At 45.0% G+C, this 18,810-nt stretch overlaps 1 protein-coding gene across 4 annotated transcripts in view; it reads right to left on the bottom strand.

Moving 5' to 3' along the window:
- Positions 1–18,275, bottom strand: part of LOC109909287 (protein FAM168A) — a 56,616-nt gene extending 38,341 nt beyond the window's left edge. For all 4 annotated transcript variants that reach the window (XM_031795491.1, XM_031795492.1, XM_031795494.1 and 1 more), the window contains exon 1: positions 17,846–18,275. The gene's annotated coding sequence lies outside the window, so the exon portion shown is untranslated. The remainder of the gene's footprint in view (positions 1–17,845) is intronic.
- Positions 18,276–18,810: the final 535 nt, after the last annotated feature.

The raw sequence follows: 18,810 nt of genomic DNA, 5'->3' as shown, positions 1-18,810 counted from the left end.
AAGAGAGAGATCGAGAGAGGAAGAGAGAGATCGAGAGAGGAAGAGAGAGATCGAGAGAGGAAGAGAGAGATCGAGAGAGGAAGAGAGAGATCGAGAGAGGAAGAGAGAGATCGAGAGAGGAAGAGAGAGAGAGATCAAGAGGAAGAGAGAGATTGAGGAAGAGAGAGATTGAGAGAGGAAGAGAGAGAGAGATCAAGAGGAAGAGAGAGATTGAGGAAGAGAGAGATTGAGAGAGGGAGAGAGAGAGAGATCAAGAGAGGAAGAGAGAGAGAGAGAAAGAGATCGAGAGAGGGAGAGAGAGAGAGAAAAATCGAGAGAGAGAGATCAAGAGAGGAAGAGAGAGAGAGAGAGATCAAGAGAGGAAGAGAGAGAGAGAGAGAGAGAGAGAGAGAGAGAGAGGAATTTGCCAAATTATCCACCAAGCAATGGATCAATACACAGATGAGCTAATCACAGGCAAATGTGTTGAGAGTCAAGTGTGTGCGCCAGTCAGCCAGCCAGCCAGCCAGCCAGCCAGCCAGCCAGTCAGCCAGTCAGCCAGTCAGCCAGTGTGGTGCTCCGATTTGTGTGCCCCATATGTATTTTACTGCTGAGTGTAGACTGTGTACATGTTATTTAGTGTTGACTCAGTGTGTGTGTGTGTGTGTGTGTTGCTCTGTGTCTGATTAATCAGGCCATGACAGGATCACCTCCTGCTGCTGATAGAAAATAAAGGTGCCCCCCATGTGCATCCCTCTCGCTCCCTTGGTCGTAGGGCCAGGGGAGTTCTAGACTCCGCAGGGTCAGGGGGGGGTTCTAGACTCAGCAGGGTCAGGGGGGGGTTCTAGACTCAGCAGGGTCGGGGGGGGGGGGGGTTCTAGACTCAGCAGGGTCAGGGGGGGGTTCTAGACTCAGCAGGGTCAGGGGGGGTTCTAGACTCAGCAGGGTCAGGGGGGGTTCTAGACTCAGCAGGGTCAGGGGGGGTTCTAGACTCAGCAGGGTCAGGGATCTACACTCAGTGGGGTAAGGGATCTAGACTTTCTACAAGGCTACTGAAAAGTGTTGTTTTCAATAGGCGTAAGGTGTTACAATGTGAACATGTTCAAATGCACTGTGTTGTGGGGATATTTGTGTTATTGAATTTTGGGGAAACATTTGCCTCCAACTCAATCATCAAGTTTGCGGACGACACAACAGTGGTAGGCTTGATTACCAACAATGACGAGACGGCCTACAGGGAGGAGGTGAGGGCCCTCGGAGTGTGGTGTCAGGAAAATAACCTCACACTCAACGTCAACAAAACTAAGGAGATGATTGTGGACTTCAGGAAACAGCAGAGGGAACACCCCCCTATCCACATTGATGGAACAGTAGTGGAGAGGGTAGTCACAGACAAACTGAATTGGTCCACCCACACAGACAGCATCGTGAAGAAGGCGCAGCAGCGCCTCTTCAACCTCAGGAGGCTGAAGAAATGTGGCTTGTCACCAAAAACACTCACAAACTTCTACAGATGCACAATCGAGAGCATCCTGTCGGGCTGTATCACCGCCTGGTACGGCAACTGCTCCGCCCACAACCGTAAGGCTCTCCAGAGGGTAGTGAGGTCTGCACAACGCATCACCGGGGGCAAACTACCTGCCCTCCAGGACACCTACACCACCCGATGTCACAGGAAGGCCATAAAGATCATCAAGGACAACAACCACCCGAGCCACTGCCTGTTCACCCCGCTATCATCCAGAAGGCGAGGTCAGTACAGGTGCATCAAAGCTGGGACCGAGAGACTGAAAAACAGCTTCTATCTCAAGGCAATCAGACTGTTAAACAGCCACCACTATCATTGAGTGGCTGCTGCCAACACACTGTCAATGACACGGACTCAACTCCAGCCACTTTAATAATGGGAATTGATGGGCAATGATGTAAAATATATCACTAGCCACTTTAAACAATGCTACCTAATATAATGTTTACATACCCTACATTATTCATCTCATATGTATATACGGTACTCTACATCATCTACTGCATCTTTATGTAATACATGTATCACTAGCCACTTTAACTATGCCACTTGTTTACAAACTCATCCCATCTACTGTATCTTGCCTATGCCGCTCTGTACCATCACTCACTCATATATCTTTATGTACATATTCTTTATCCCCTTACACTGTGTATAAGAGTAGTTTTGGAATTGTTAGCTAGATTACTTGTTGGTTATTACTGCACTGTCGGAACTAGAAGCACAAGCATTTCACTACACTCGCATTAACATCTGCTAACCATGTGTATGTGACAAATCAAATTTGATTTGATTGATTTGATTTTTAATTAATGCATCAAAATTTGGCAGCCCGTCTCTCTCTCTCTCTCTCTCATCCACTGTTCTCTACCTCCTCCTACCACCCTATATGGCCCCAGGCAGACACACGGCCTGAGGCTCCATCCAGGCAGAGCAGCTATGTGCACACACAATCACAAGCCTACAGGATAACATGCACTGATCCATCGCCTCATCTTCAACAACTCACTCGTTTCTTCAGACTCACTCTCAATCCTTCCCCCTCTTTCCCAGAGAGAGGCAGAGAGAGAAAGAATGGCAGAGGGGCAGGGAGAGAGCGAGAGAGAAAGAATGGCAGAGGGGCAGGGAGAGAGCGAGAGAGAGAGGGGCAGGGAGAGAGCGAGAGAGAGAGGGGCAGGGAGAGAGCGAGAGAGAGAGGGGCAGGGAGAGAGCGAGAGAGAGAGGGGCAGGAGAGAGAGGCAGGAGAGAGAGGCAGGAGAGACAGGGGCAAGGAGAGAGAGGGGCAAGGAGAGAGAGGGGCAAGGAGAGAGAGGGGCAAGGAGAGAGAGGGGCAAGGAGAGAGAGAGGCAGGAGAGAGAGAGGGGCAAGGAGAGAGAGAGAGGGGCAAGGAGAGAGAGAGAGGGGCAAGGAGAGAGAGAGAGGGGCAAGGAGAGAGAGGCAGGAGAGAGGGGCAAGGAGAGCGAGAGAGGGGCAAGGAGAGAGAGAGAGGGGCAAGGAGAGAGAGAGAGGGGCAAGGAGAGAGAGAGAGGGGCAAGGAGAGAGAGAGGCAGGAGAGAGGGGCAAGGAGAGCGAGAGAGGGGCAAGGAGAGAGAGGCAGGGAGAGAGATGGGCAAGGAGAGAGAGAGGCAGGAGAGAGAGGGGCAAGGAGAGCGAGAGAGGGGCAAGGAGAGAGAGGCAGGAGAGAGAGGGGCAAGGAGAGCGAGGCAGGAGAGAGAGGGGCAAGGAGAGCGAGAGAGAGGCAGGGAGAGAGAGGCAGGGAGAGAGAGGCAGGGAGAGAGAGGCAGGGAGAGAGAGGCAGGGAGAGAATGAATAAGGCCAGGTATAAATGATTCAGCTGCTGACTGTTGAGAGGAACACTGTAGCAGCATAGTAAGCCAAGAGTGCACTGTGGGAACCCTGTGCGCGCCACTCTGTGGGAACCCTGTGCGCGCCACTCTGTGGGAACCCTGTGCGCGCCACTCTGTGGGAACCCTGTGCGCGCCACTCTGTGGGAACCCTGTGCGCGCCACTCTGTGGGAACCCTGTGCGCGCCACTCTGTGGGAACCCTGTGCGCGCCACTCTGTGGGAACCCTGTGCGCGCCACTCTGTGGGAACCCTGTGCGCGCCACTCTGTGGGAACCCTGTGCGCGCCAGTCCTGTTGGTTAACTAGCTATCGCTGGCCAAAGGACAGGTTCCGAGGCAGCCTCTGACACACACACAGACACAGTTAGTTGACTTGTGTGTTAATGCTGGGCTTGAACCTGCACACTGCCACTCCAGACCCCTGGTTCCATGCTAAGTGTCATTGATTGGAAGTGAAGAAGAGAGATAGCAGGTCAGAGTCACTGATTGGAACCCACTCAACCTCAATCAGATATATTCCTCTCTCCCATCTCTTTACCCCTTCCGTACTCGGGTTCTCTCTCCTCTTTCGTTTGCCTGCTCTCCCTTTCCCCATTCCATCACAGCTCCCCCTCCCCAGGTATCCATGGTGACGGCTGGCTCACACTTGATAAAGGAGGTCATCAGTACAATAAGACAGAGGGAACCAACCCACCGTGATACCACTAATCTACCCCCACAAACATAAAGTCTGCTACCACTACTGTTGCCACTCAAATCCAACATTAAATACTATCTTAATAAACAAGTACTGCTGTTTTCCTTTCCTCTCTGGTAGTTTAGTATAAACTGGGTGGTTTGAGCCCTGAATGAAGATTGGTTGACCGCTGTGGTATATCAGGCCGTATACCACGGGTATGACAGAACATTTATTTTAACTGCTCTAATTACGTTGGTAACCAGTTTATAATAGCAATAAGGCACCTCGGGGGTTTGTGGTATATGGGCAATATACAACGGCTAAGGGCTGAGTCCATGCACTACGCATTACGTCGTGCCTAAGAACAGCCCTTAGCCGTGGTATATTGGCCATATACCACACCCCCTCGAGACTTATTGCTTCATCAGAGATTCTGCTCAACCGTCATGTTCAGTAGTCAGGAAACAAAACCTCTGCAAATTGAAAGACATCCAATAGTCAAAGGTTAATGAAATACAAATCGTATACAGAGAAATAGTCCTAATATTCCTATAATAACTACAACCTAAAACTTCTTACCTGGGAATATTGAAGACTCATGTTAAAAGGAACCACCAGTTTTCATATGTTAAGAGTTAGCTGTCTTAAATGGCACATATTGCACTTTTACTTTCTTCTCCAACACTTTGTTTTTGCATTAACACTGGAGTGATAAATTATCAGATGGTCATGTGCAGGTAGAGATACTGGTGTGCAAAAGAGCAGAAAAGTAAATAAATAAAAACAGTATGGGGATGAGGTAGGTAAATTGGGTGGGCTATTTACCGATGGACTATGTACAGCTGCAGCGATCGGTTAGCTGCTCAGATAGCAGATGTTTAAAGTTGGTGAGGGAGATAAAAGTCTCCAACCTCAACGATTTTTGCAATTCGTTCCAATCACAGGCAGCAGAGAACTGGAAGGAAAGGCAGCCAAATGAGGTGTTGGCTTTAGGGATGATCAGTGAGATACACCTGCTGGAGTGCGTGCACCGGGTGGGTGTTGCCATTGTGACCAGTGAACTGAGATAAGGTGGAGCTTTACCTAGCATGGACTTGTAGATGACCTGGAACCAGTGGGTCTGGCGACGAATATGTAGCGAGGACCAGCCGACTAGAGCATGCAGGTCGCAGTGGTGGGTGGTATAAGGTGCTTTAGTAACAAAACGGATGGCACTGTGATAAACTGCATCCAGTTTGCTGAGTAGAGTATTGGAAGCTATTTTGTAGCTGACGTCGCCGAAGTCGAGGATCGGCAGGATAGTCAGTTTTACTAGGGTAAGTTTGGCGGTGTGAGTGAAGGAGGCTTTGTTGCGAAATAGAAAGCCGATTCTAGATTTGATTTTGGATTGGAGATGTTTGATATGAGTCTGGAAGGAGAGTTTACAGTCTAGCCAGACACCTAGGTACTTATAGATGTCCACATAATCTAGGTCGGAACCATCCAGCGTGTGAATGCTAGTCAGGCGTGCGGGTCAGGCAGCGAACGGTTGAAAAGCATGCATTTGGTTTTACTAGCATTTAAGAGCAGTTGGAGGCCATGGAAGGAGTGTTGTAAGGCATTGAAGCTTGTTTGGAGGTTAGATAGCACAGTGTCCAGGGAAGGGCCAGAAGTATACAGAATGGTTTCGTCTGAGTAGAGGTGGATCAGGGAATCGCCCGCAGCAAGAGCAACATCATTGATATATACAGAGAAAATAGTCGGCCCGAGAATTGAACCCTGTGGCACCCCCATAGAGACAGCCAGAGGGCCGGACAACATGCCCACCGATTTGACACACTGAACTCTGTCTGCAAAGTAGTTGGTGAACCAGGCAAGGCAGTCATTAGACTTCTTATCTGCCGATAAGAATATGGTGATTGACAGAGTCAAAAGCCTTGGCCAGGTCGATAAAGACGGCTGCACAGTACTGTCTTTCATCGGTGGCGGTTATGATATCGTTTAGTACCTTGAGCGTGGCTGTGGTGCACCCGTGACCGGCTCGGAAACCAGATTGCACAGCGGAGAAGAGGGGGATGACCGCGGCAGCTTTCCAGTCCTTGGGGATCTCAGATGATATGAAAGAGGTTGAACAGGCTGGTAATAGGGGTTGCGACAATTGCGGCGGATAGTTTCAGAAATAGAGGGTCCAGATTGTCAAGCCTAGGTGATGTGTACGGGTCTAGGTTTTGCAGCTCTTTCAGTACATCTGCTATCTGGATTTGGGTAAAGGAGAAGCTGGGGAGGCTTGGGCAAGTAGCTGCGGGGGGTGCGGAGCTGTTGGCTGGGGTTGGGGTAGCCAGGAGGAAGGCATGGCCAGCCGTTGAGAAATGCTTGTTGAAGTTTTTGATTATCATGGATTTATCGGTGGGGACCGTGTTACCTAGCCTCAGTGCAGTGATTAGCTGGGAGGAGTTGCTCTTGTTCTCCATGGACTTTACAGTGTCCCAGAACTTTTTGGAGTTAGAGCTACAGGATGCAAATTTCTGCTTGAAAAAGCAAGCCTTTGCTTTCCTGACTGACTGCGTGTATTGGTTCCTGACTTCCCTGAACAGTTGCATATCGCGGGGACTATACGATGCTATTGCAGTCCGCCACAGGATGTTTTTGTGCTGGCCGAGGGCAGTCAGGTCTGGAGTGAACCAGGGGCTATATCTGTTCTTAGTTCTGAATTTTTTGAACGGAGCATGCTTATCTAAGTTGGTGAGGAAGTTACTTTTACAGAATGACCAGGCATCCTCAACTGACGGGATGAGGTCAATATCCTTCCAGGATACCCGGGCCAGGTCGATTAGAAAGGCCTGCTCATTCGCTGCTTTAGGGAGCGTTTGACAGTGATTAGGGGTGGTCGTTTGACTGCGGACCCGTAGCGGATACAGGCAATGAGGCAGTGATCGCTGAGATCCTGATTGAAGACAGCGGAGGTGTATTTGGAGGGTCAGTTGGTCAGGATAACATCTATGAGGGTGCCCTTGTTTACAGATTTAGGGTTCCTTGGTGATTTGTGTGAGATAGAGGGCATCTAGCTGTTGATGAGACCTGTGTTCATTTTCTAATGCCTGCTACAAGATGTTAGTCATTATTAGTGAATCTGCATTATACATGGTTCTAGTTAAATCTGTAATGACAAAGGGGCCTTTTTCATAGACTTGAATGCCAGATCAATGATCATTGCAACATCAAAAAAGCAGGTTTAACTATATAGATAAATATTAGTAGTGGGTCTTATGACTGTGGAAAGCCTATATTTAGCCTAGGTATGACTGAACTCATTAGATTATTGCTGACTGTCTGAAATGCAGTGTATTTAAACTTTAAATGCACAACACTTATTTTGAGAAAAATTATCAAAAAAAATATTTGTTATCTATTGAAAAGTTTGAAAAAAAATTGAGATAGGATTTTTAGGCCACATCGCCCAGCCCTACCCAGGACCCCATGGCACGTCCTAGCTGTGCCTGAATAAAAAGACGAGGTGAAGTGTCTGTGTGTCAGAGTATGACAGTGTGTGTCTGTGTTTTAACTGGTCGATGTTGAGTGTTTTTGCCCCCTTGGTTGTGAAAAGCCCATTCTTCCCCTAAGTTCTCCATTCCACAGACCACTTAAAACTATTCCTCACAGGACAATCACACTGAACCAACACATCAGAGCTTTAAATTCATACAGGCATTATGAGTGATCGACACCTTTGTGTCAGAGCTTTAGTTCACACAACTACAATGTCAAACAACCATATGATGGGGCATATGAGAGGAGGGGGGGGGGGGCGATTAAGTGCAAAACACCTGATCCCAGACTCAGCCGAGCAGCTAGGGGGACTTAATTAAGCAGAACACACTCAGTGGCCATGGGGCACAAGAATAAGAGAGAGAGCAGCTGTTCCTAGCCTGGTGATGTGCACAGCTCCATGCTAACCGCTACATGCTAACACTGTGTGCGGGAGCAGGTGTTTTTTTGTTCTCCTTCTCTTGGGTTCTCTAGTGGGCCTAGTTGGTAGTTATGGAGGGGGAGGGGGGGGGGGTTACAGTGAAAGTAATATAAACGTATATTCTCCCCCCCCTCTCCTCCAGCATCTGCTGTCTGGGCAGCCTTGTGTTATTAGGACATAATGACATACTACTATTCAACATATGTTCCTCCCCCATCACTCAGAAATAACCCTGGGCTCTGTAGTGTCAGTAGTAGATAGCCCTCTACTAGATTCACGTTACAGACACACGTGAGAGGGAGGCACTTTCTTGCCGCAAGGACTGATTCTAGCTCTGAAAGTTTGAAACTCTATTGGCCAAGCCATTTAAAGCCTTCATGAAGATATTGGGTGAAGGATTAACTTATGAAGAGTGGATTAAGAGAGATGATTGCGTGGAATACCTCATCATTAAATGCAGATTACATTATTTTACGAGATAATTTCCTTTGGTCGCTGCCGTATATATTACCCCCCAAGCAGACACCGCGACGGCTCCATGCAGACACCGCGACAACTATTTGCAAACTTGAAACCGCATATCCCGAGGCTGCATTGATTGTAGGCTGACATTAACAAAAGTATGTGGACACCTGCTCGTAGAACATCTCAATCCAAAATCATGGGCATTAATATGGAGTTGGTCTCGCCTTTTGCTGCTGTAACAGCCTCCACTCTTCTGGGAAGAGCATTAGTGAGGTCGGGCACTGATGTTGGATGATTATGGCCAATTCCAATTCATCCCCAAGGTGTTCGATGGGGTTGAGGTCAGGGCTTTTTGCAGGCCAGTCAAGTTCTTCAACACCGATCTCACAAACCATTTCTGTATGGACCTCACTTTTTGCACTGGGGCATTGTCATGCTGAAACAGGAAAGGGCCTTCCCCAAACTGTTGCCACAAAGTTGGAAGCACAGAATAGTCTAGAATGTCATTGTATTCTGTAGTGTTAAGATTTCCCCTCACTGGAACTAAGAGGCCTAGCCCAAACCATGAAAAACAGCCCCAGACTGTGATTCATTCCGCCACCAAACTTAACAGTTGGCACTAAATAAAAACAAACCGACCAAAACAAAAAACTGGACCGGCACAGACCTAAAAACAAAAGTACTATAATTGGATCGTTTCCTAACAGCAAGTGTTTTACTGAGTCCTCTTTTACTGCGGTCTGCTATGTTGGTCTCAATACGTTAGTCTCTGAAGTATATGGCCATTGTCCAATCTCATCACCACATTGTGGGGCAGGTAGCGTTCTCCTGGCATCTGCCAAACCCAGATTCGTCTGTCGGACGGTCAGATGGTGAAGCTTGCTTCATCACTCCAGAGAAAGTGTTTCCACTGCTCCAGAGTCCAATGGCAGCGAGCTTTACACCACTCTAGCAAACACTTGGGATTGAGCATGGTGTTCTTAGGATTGTGTGCAGCTGCTCGGCCATGCGAAACCATTTCATTAAGCTCCAGTCTGACAGTTCTTGTGCTGACGTTGCTTCCAGAGGCAGTTTGGAAGTCGGTAGAGAGTGTTGCCACCGAGGACTGCCCATTTTCACACGCTACACACTTCAGCACTTGGCGGTCCAGTTCTGTGAGATTTTGTGGCCTACCACTTAGCGGCTGAGCCGTTGTTGCTCCTAGACGTTTCATTTTCACAATAACAGCACTTTCAGTTGACTGGGACAGCTCTAGCACGGCAGAAATTTCACAAACTGACTTGTTGAAAAGGTGGCATCCTATGACGGTGCCACGTTGAAAGTCACTGTGCACTTCAGTAAGGCCATTCTACTGCCAATGTTGGCTTATGGAGATTTCATGGCTGTGTGCTCGATTTTATACACCTGTGAGCAAAGGGTGGCTGAAATAGCCGAATCCACTCATTTGAAGGGGTGTCCACATACTTTTGTATAAATATAGTGTAAATATACAGTGCATTCGTAAAGTATTCAGACCCCTTCACTTTTTCCACATTTTGTTACGTTACAGCCTTATTCTAAAATTCAGTAAATAAATGAAACTTCCTCATCAATCTACACACAATACCCATAATGACAAAGCAAAAACAGGTTTAGACATTTTTGCACATTAATTACAACTAACAGAAATAACTTTTTTACATACAGTTGAAGTCAGAAGTGTACATACACTTAGGTTGGAGTCATTAAAACTCGTTTTAAACCACTCCACAAATTTCTTGTTAACAAACTATAGTTTTGGCAAGTCGGTTAGGACATGTACTTTGTGCATGACACAACTCATATTTCCAACAATTGTTTACAGACAGATTATTTCACTTATAATTCACTGTATCAAAATTCCAGTGGTTCAGAAGTTGACTGTGCCTTTAAAGAGCTTGGAAAATTCCTGAAAATGTCATGGCTTTAGAAGCTTCTGATAGGCTAATTGACATAATTTGAGTCATTTGGAGGTGTACCTGTGGATGTATTTCAAGGCCTACCTTCAAACTCAGTGCCTCTTTGCTTGACATCATGGGAAAAATCAAAAGAAATCAGCCAAGACCAATAAATACCGCTCGGGAAGGACACGCGTTCTGTCTCCTAGAGATGAACGTACTTTGTCTTGAAAAGTGCAACTCAATCCCAGAACAGCAGCAAAGGACCTTGTGAAGATGCTGAAGGAAACAGGTACAAAAGTATCTATATCCACAGTAAAACGAGTCCTATACCGACAGGACCTGAAAGGCCGCTCAGCAAGGAAGAAGCCACTGCCATTAAAAAAGCCAGGCTATGGTTTGCAACTTCACATGGGGACAAAGATCATACTTTTTGGAGAAATGTCCTCTGGTCTGATGAAACAAAAATAGAACTGTTTGGCCATAATGACCATTGTTTTGTTTGGAGGAAAAAGGGGGATGCTTGCAAACTGAAGAGCGCCATCCTAACCGTGAAGCACGGGGGTGGCAGCATCATGTTGTGGTATGCTTTGCTTCAAGTCGGACTGATGCACTTCACAAAGATGGCATCATGAGGGTGGAAAATTATGTGGATATATTGAAGGAACATCTCAAGACATCAGTCAGGAAGATAAAGCTTGGCCGCAAATGGGCCTTCCAAATGGACAATGACCCCAAGCATACTTCCAAAGTTAAGGACAACAAAGTCAAGGTATTGAAGTGGCCATCCCAAAGCCCTGACCTCAATCCTATAGAAAATTTGTGGGCAGAACTGAAAAAGCATGTGCGAGCAAGGAGGCCTACAAATCTGACTCAGTTACACCAGCTCTGCCAGGACGAATGGGACAAAATTCACCAAATTTATTGTGGGAAGCTTGTGGAAGGCTACCCGAAACGTTAAACAAGTTAAACAATTAAAAGTCAATGCTACCAAATACTAATTGAGTGTATGTAAACTTCTGACCCACTGGGAATGTGATGGAAGAAATAAAAACTGAAATAAATCACTCTCCACTCTTATTCTGACATTTCCCATTCTTAAAATAAAGTGGTGATCCTAACTGACCTAAGACAGGGAATTTTTACTAGGGTTAACTTTTTTGGGATAGGGGGCAGCATTTTCACTTTTGGATGAATAGCATGCCCAGAGTGAACTGCCTCCTACTCTGTCCCAGATGCTAATATATGCATATTAGTATTGGATAGAAAACACTCTGAAGTTTCTAAAACTGTTTGAATGATGTCTGTGAGTATAACAGAACTCATATAGCAGGCGAAAACCTGACAAAAATCCAACCAGGAAGTGGGACATCTGAGGTTTGTGGTTTTTCAAAGCTTGGCCTACTTGGCACTTCCTAGGGCTTCCACTAGATGTCAACCGTCTATTGAAACTTGAATGAGGATTCTACTATAAAGGAGGGGCTCATGGAGACCTCTGAGTCAGTGGTCTGGCAGAGAGCCTTGGTCTCATGACGAGCACTCCCGACAGAGTTACCTCTCTGAGAGAAGAGAACCAGAGAAGGAATTCTCTGGTTGGAACATTATTGATGTTTTGTGTTAAAAACATCCTAACGATTGATTCCATACATCGTTTGACATGTTTATAAAGGACTGTAACAGAACTTTTAGTTTTTGTCTGGATGAAGTGCCTGCGCCTCGTGAAGAAGGATTACTGGGCTGAACACGCTAACAACAAGTGGTTATTTGGACATAAATGATGGAACAAATCAGTAATTTATTGTCGAAATGAGATTCCTGGGAGTGCCTTCTGATGAAGATCATCAAAGGTAAGTGAATATTTAATGGTGTTGTTTCTAACTTTGTTGATTCCAAAATGGCGGATATTCCTCTGGCTGTTTTGGGTTCTGAGCGCCGTTCTCAGATTGTGCTTTTTCCGTAAAGCCTTTTTGAAATCTGACACAGCGGTTGCATCAAGGAGAAGTCTGTCTTCAATTCTGTGAATAACACTAGCATCTTTTATCAATGTTTATTATGAGTATTTCTGCAAAATCACCAGATGTTTTGGAATCAAAACATTACTGCACATAAGGCGCCAATGTAAATTGAGATTTTTTGATATAAATATGCACATTATCGAACAAAACATACATGTATTGTGTAACATGGTGTCCTATGAGTGTCATCTGATGAAGATCAAAGGTTAGTGATTATCTATTTTTCAGCTTTTTGTGACTCCTATCTTTGGCTGGAAAAATGGCTGTGTATTTTTGTACTTGGTGGTGATCTAACATAATATGTTGTGCTTTAGCTGTAAACAAGATGTTTATCTTTCATTTGCTGTATTGGACTTGTTAATGTGTGAAAGTTACATTTTCTAAAAAATATTTTTGAATTTCTCGCACTGCCTTTTCAGCGGAATGTTGTCGAGGGCGCCTCGCTAGAAAGGTTAAATGTCAGGAATTGTGAAAAACTAAGTTTAAATGTATTTGGCTAAGGTGTATGTAAATGTCCGACTTCAACTGTAAGTATTCAGACCGTTTGCGATGAGACTCGAAACTGAGCTCAGGTGCATCCTGTTTCCATTGAACATCCTTGAGATGTTTCTACGACTTGGAGTCCACCTGTGGTAAATTCTATTCATTGGACATGATTTGGAAAGGCACACACCTGACTATATAAAGTCCCACAGTTGACAGTGCATGTCAGAGCAAAAACCAAGCTATAAGGTTGAAGAAATTCTCCGTAGAGCTCCAAGATTTTGTCACAACACAGATCTGGGGAAGGGTATCAAAAAATGTCTGCAGCATTGAAGGTCCCCAAGTACACAGTGGCCTCCATCATCATGGTGTGGCAGGTAGCCTGGAGGTTAGAGCGTTGGACCTGCAACCAAAAGGTTGCAAGATCGAATCCCCGAGCTGACAAGGTAAAAATATGTTGTTCAGCCCCTGAACAAGGCAGTTACCCCACTGTTCCTAGGCCGTCATTGAAAATAAGAATTTTTCTTAACTGACTTGCCTAGTTAAATAAAAGGTACACTTTTAAAATATATATATATATATATATATATATATATATATATATATATATTAAATTCTTAAATGGAAGAAGTGTGGAACCATCAAGACTCTTCATTAAGCTGGCTGCCCAGCCAAACTGAGCAATCGGGGGAGAAGGGCCTTGGCCAGGGAGGTGACCAAGTACCCGATGGTCACTCTGACAGAACTCCAGATTTACTCTGTGGAGATGGGAGAACCTTCCAGAAGGACAACCATCTCTGCAGCACTCCACCAATCAGGGCTTTATAGCAGAGTGGCGCGACGGAAGCCACTCCTCAGTAAAAAGGGACATGACAGCCCGCTTGGAGTTTGCCAAAAGGAACCTAAAGGACTCAGACCATGAGAAACAAGATGCTCTGGTTTGATGAAACCATGATTGAACTCCTTGTCCTGAATGCCAAGCGTTACCTTCCCTACGGTGAAGCATGGTGGTGGCAGCATCATGCTGTGAGGATGTTTTTCAGCGGAAAGGACTTGGAGACTAGTCAGGATTTAGGGAAGGATGAAATGAGCAAATTACAGTGAGATCCTAGATGAAAACCTGCTCTAGTGCACTCAGGACCTCAGACTGGGGCAAAGGTTCACCTTCCAAAAGGACAACGACTCTAAGCACACAGCCAAGACAATGCAGGAGTGGCTTCAGGACAAGTCTCTGAATGCCCTTGAGTGGCCCAGCCAGAGCCTGGACATGAACCCGATCAAACATCTCTAGAAAGACCTGAAAATAGCTGTGCAGCGACGCTCACCATCCAACCTGACAAGAGCTTGAGAGGATGTGCAAAGAAGAATTGGAGAAACTCCTCAAATACAGATGTGCCAAGCTTGTAGCATCATACCCAAGAAGACTTGAGGCTGTAAATTGCTGCCAAAGGTGCTTCAACAAAGTACTGAGTAAAGGGTCTGAATACTTACGTAAATGTGATATTTCAGTTTTACATTTTTTATAAATTTGCAAACATTTCTAAAAACCTGTTTTTGCTTTGTCATTATGGGGTATTGTGTGTATAGATTGAGGAGGGAAAAACAATTTAATATATTTTAGAATAAGGCTGTAACGTAACAAAATGTGGAGAAGGTGAAGTCGTCTGAATACTTTCTGAATGCACTGTATACTCTGGACTCCGACTCTGATCGCTCTGATATTTCTTAACTTCTATCTTTTTACTTATGGATTATGTGCAGATTGTTTTGTATTGCTGTTGCACCTGTGATATCTACAAATCTGTGTACGCAACCAATAAACTTGGATTTTATTTGATTCAAGAGGTGAGCTCCTTTATTCCAGGGAACCCTGAAGCTGTCATATTCTGGGAAGCACAGCTAAAGATGACATGAGACAGCAATCATGAATTATAAATCAACAAGGACCCCTAGTTAGTTTCCATTGAGACCATTCCAGTGGGCCTTCTAAACAACACACATGGCTCCACCAGGGAACATGAATGAGGGATGGAGAGAAACGTGTGAATCAAATATTGACTGTTGGGATTCTATAAAAACAGGGGTCTAGACCAGACAAACATCGATATTCATATTGTTTACAGGGGCAGCAGGGTAGCCTAGTGGTTAGAGCATTGGACTAGTAACCGAAAGGTTGCAAGTTCAAATCCCTGAGCTGACAAGGTACAAAATCTGTCATTCTGCCCCTGAACAGGCAGTTAACCCACTGTTCCTAGGCTGTCATTGAAAACACACACCTCTCTGTAGAGGGAATGCCAACACACACCTCTCTGTAGAGGGAATGCCAACACACACCTCTCTGTAGAGGGAATGCCAACACACACCTCTCTGTAGAGGGAATGCCAACACACACCTCTCTGTAGAGGGAATGCCAACACACACCTCTCTGTAGAGGGAATGCCAACACACACCTCTCTGTAGAGGGAATGCCAACACACACCTCTCTGTAGAGGGAATGCCAACACACACCTCTCTGTAGAGGGAATGCCAACACACACCTCTCTGTAGAGGGAATGCCAACACACACCTCTCTGTAGAGGGAATGCCAACACACACCTCTCTGTAGAGGGAATGCCAACACACACCTCTCTGTAGAGGGAATGCCAACACACACCTCTCTGTAGCAGTGTCTCAGAGAGCAGACTGAAAGGATGACTAGCCCACTGGTCACAGCATGGCTGACTCACAGACCTGGCCCTGGACTTGAGCACTTCTCAAGGTCTGTCTCTCTGGCTGGTGGGAAAAGCTCACCTTTTGGGGATTGCACAGAAAATAGGGTGTAGGCCAGAACTAACCTCTCACAAGGCAAGAGGACAGAGAGGCACTGACCATTAAAACTGATTTGGCAGACACTACAGAGGCCGATGAGTGATTGTCACCAACAAGAAGCAGCACCGTCAGGTAGGGCAAGGGACAACAAGACACAGAGGTGGGCAAGCACACGCTGTCACACTTGACTGGACTATCAATGGGTTCATCTCCAGGTGTAGGAGGAACACAGGAAACGAATGATCCTGGAGCAGAAATAGGGTTGAGAATAAGAACACAGAAATGCCCGGCTTCCAGTTTCCACCCTGGCACCTCGGCCACGAGTACAGAAAGACACACAGGATTGTTTCATCCTGGCAAACACATGGTGAGAAATGTTCAAACAACACACACACACACACACACACACACACACACACACACACACACAAACAACAGATGAAGAAGCACACGTATCTTGCATTAGAACACTGAGGTCATTGACGGTGTAATTTCACCTAAAAAGTCACAAGTAAGTCAAAGGACATAGAGAGAACTGGAATGAACATGACTCTTCTGTCAAGTCATTTCTGCAGACGTTTGACGATTAAGCCTATTTCCAATATCCACCCCCCACTGAAACATCAAAACAAACAACTCCAGAAATCAAAACAAGACAACAATGTTCTGAAGTCATGAAACTGTTCAAATAAAGGCCTTTCAAGTCCTTGACAGGTGAACATTCATTCAACACACAAAGAAGTAAGTAAATAAATATTCTGCCTCTGATGGAACGATTCCTCCTGAATTGAGAGCAAGTAGCCTGTACTAATCCACTGGTCCTATTCTCAAGCAGAATGATCAGACAGAAGAGAAGACTGTCTGATCACAGACCTTGGTCCTGTAGGGCTCTCTTCCTTTCTCCCTCCCTGTGAAAGTTTTATGGCTGAATGCATTGTTCCTGAGCTGCCTACTGTTCAAGTACATAACAATAAATAACTCAAGCACACAAAGGTACACGTGGTTTCAAGCTATATAGGGTTAAATAATTGTATCTTGAGTGCCACTTTCTCTATAGCTAATCTTTTACTTTACTGTAAATTTATTGTATTTTCTTTGTGTCAAGGTATACAGGTATGAATAAAACGCACAATGACATGAATTGTCCCACTCACTTTGGATAGCTAGACGCAAGTGTTGTCATTACTGGTTGGGCCGTGAATCATTTTCAGTGATGCGTTATAACGTTATTACAAAGCCTAGTTATTCAGCCATATCTAGATCAAATAAAAAAAACATGTTCAGCATTCAAATGTCCTCATTATTAATAGTGCCTGTCGTGATTGATTGCACACATTCCCACACGGGTTATAACGTCAGTCAGTAGCCATAAAACCTGCGATAAATCCCTATTACAAACAGGATAATCGGAAATTCGCAGATTAGGCTCACATCAAGACAATAATCCAGAAAGCATTTGACCTGTTAACGTTTCTCTTTCAACACGCATCTGAAATTGTTGATTGCCTTGTTAAATCGAAACAATACCAGGCTAATTGATAACGCAATGGCCCACTTCAGTTATTCAAGGTTCGAGGTCGGTAAACAAAAATGAAAATGTTATATGACAAAACTCTTTGACAAAGTGAATTTCTGATACCTAAAAATCCACACCCGCAGCAATAGTTTAAGCGAGTTACGCTAGTTAGTTACAGTCCAACATTATTAATTAAACCAAACAGAGATGCCGACACCATTTTGAAAAACCACTGTCCTTTACTGCGCTGGGTGGTTTAAAAATGCGTGACCAGCGAGCTATTGGAAAGTAGTAGCTAGCTAGACACTAGACAATTCCACCGCAATCATACTAGATCCCATCACGTTTCCTAGCATCCTTGCCACACACTGTCCCTTCTCATACAATCCGATACGTAGATTGGCTAGCTATTTTATCTCAAACGATGGAGGAAGTGCATTACATTTAAGTCACATAAAATAGTTACACTCTGAAGCCCATCACTGAAATGTTATTTTTGTCCAACTACTAAGATAGCTCTAGCTAGCTCGCTAATGCTAGTTGTCCTCCACCATCAATACATTTTCCATGTAACGTTACCATGCCATATCGGTGTCGGACAATTGACAGAAAAAAAGAGGGGAAAGAGCAGAGATGACACAACAATATTCAGCGGGCGAGTCTTACCAATGTGATGGACAAATGTGGTTATCTAAAATCCTTATTTTGTTCCGGTATCTTCAAACTCGTTGACAGTGGCTATGTTAACGCTATCGGTGTTCTAGCTTCTCACTTTGCTACAGCGTTATCCGGCTAGCAGCGGCGTTGGGAACACCACGGAGTGGGGGATGGGGATGCCGAGATTGGGAGTGATGGGTGGAGAGAGGGGCCATGAGCAGGCAAACAAACATTGGATGGTGATGGGCTTTTCAGCCTCCCATAATTACAAAAGGACACCACCTCTAGAACTACAACCTAAACTTGAAATTGGGTACAGATATATCAGTTTGGAAGTAACTCATTTTTAAAGAGAATGAAAATTGAAAAGATTTGGTCAGGAGGATAAAGAAGGTCGAGGTTGAAACTTGAGCTCGTTTGAGCAAAAAAGAAAATACGACATTTCCCATCAAAGTATTTTAGAGTGCGGCGCCATTTTATGACGTTTTGTAGGCAATGGATGGCCCTTGAGCGGCACGTTTGGATTTTTCCCAAACATAATTTAACAAACTAGCACAGTCACTAAAAACGACGAGATAAAATGTTTGCCTCTCTTTTTGGGAAATTCAAATCACAGAGTTTTGTTAGGCTGAATAACTGTGAAAGGGTAGGAATATAGTTTTGGGACTCTAGTTAGTAGAACAGGTAAAAAATAACAGGGGTGCACATTTTTTTTACAAAAACAAAAAGTACATAAATAGACCATGATAACATATGCTAGGTTGTACAAGAAATTAAAGATTATACAAAGACCTTAAAAGAAACACACATATGGATTGTTTTAACAGCTTTCTTATTAGAAGAATGTAGAACGGTCTTAACTTGTTATGGCTGTGGGCAGTATTGAGTAGCTTGGATGAAAAGGGTGCCCAGAGTAAACTGTCTGCTACTCAGGCCCAGTTGCTAATATATGCATATTATTAGTAGATTTGGAT

Source organism: Oncorhynchus kisutch, linkage group LG18 (assembly GCF_002021735.2).
Source record: "Oncorhynchus kisutch isolate 150728-3 linkage group LG18, Okis_V2, whole genome shotgun sequence".
NCBI lineage: Eukaryota > Metazoa > Chordata > Actinopteri > Salmoniformes > Salmonidae > Oncorhynchus > Oncorhynchus kisutch.
The sequence above is the reverse complement of the archived record's forward strand: the minus strand, read 5'-3'. Positions and strand labels throughout refer to the sequence as shown.